General features: G+C 58.3%; 1 protein-coding gene across 1 annotated transcript in view; it reads left to right on the plus strand.

The window, feature by feature from the left end:
• Window positions 1-362, plus strand: part of ETV5 (ets variant 5) — a 10,268-nt gene that overhangs the window by 4,426 nt on the left and 5,480 nt on the right.

Consider the following 362-nt stretch of genomic DNA (forward strand, 5'->3'; position numbering starts at 1 on the left):
GTGGAGGCTGAAAGTGCTTGGAGTGTCAAAACCTTGCCAAGGTGGGGGAGAAAGTGGTCTCGGGAGCGGGTGGCGGGGGGGCTGTGCCGGCTGAGCACTGGGCCTCTTGTTTCCAAACTTCCTTGGCGGGTTTGTGCCCTTGGAACCAGCTGTGCCGGGCTTTTGCAGAAGGGGGGGTAGAGAGGGGAGTCAGCAGCTCTTTAAAGGTTTTGACAAATTAGGGGAGCAGCTAATTACCTGGCAAGCTGGGAACAGTTGTCCCGGAGCTATTCACTCCTCTCTGCTGGGGCTGGGCTGTGTTTAAACTTTGCACGTAGCTAATGCTCCGCTTCCGATCGGGCTTGGCTCCCTGCCGCGAGCCC

The sequence above is a fragment of the Mesitornis unicolor genome, unplaced genomic scaffold (genome assembly GCF_000695765.1).
Source record: "Mesitornis unicolor isolate BGI_N332 unplaced genomic scaffold, ASM69576v1 scaffold21040, whole genome shotgun sequence".
In the NCBI taxonomy this organism is placed as follows: Eukaryota; Metazoa; Chordata; class Aves; order Mesitornithiformes; family Mesitornithidae; genus Mesitornis; species Mesitornis unicolor.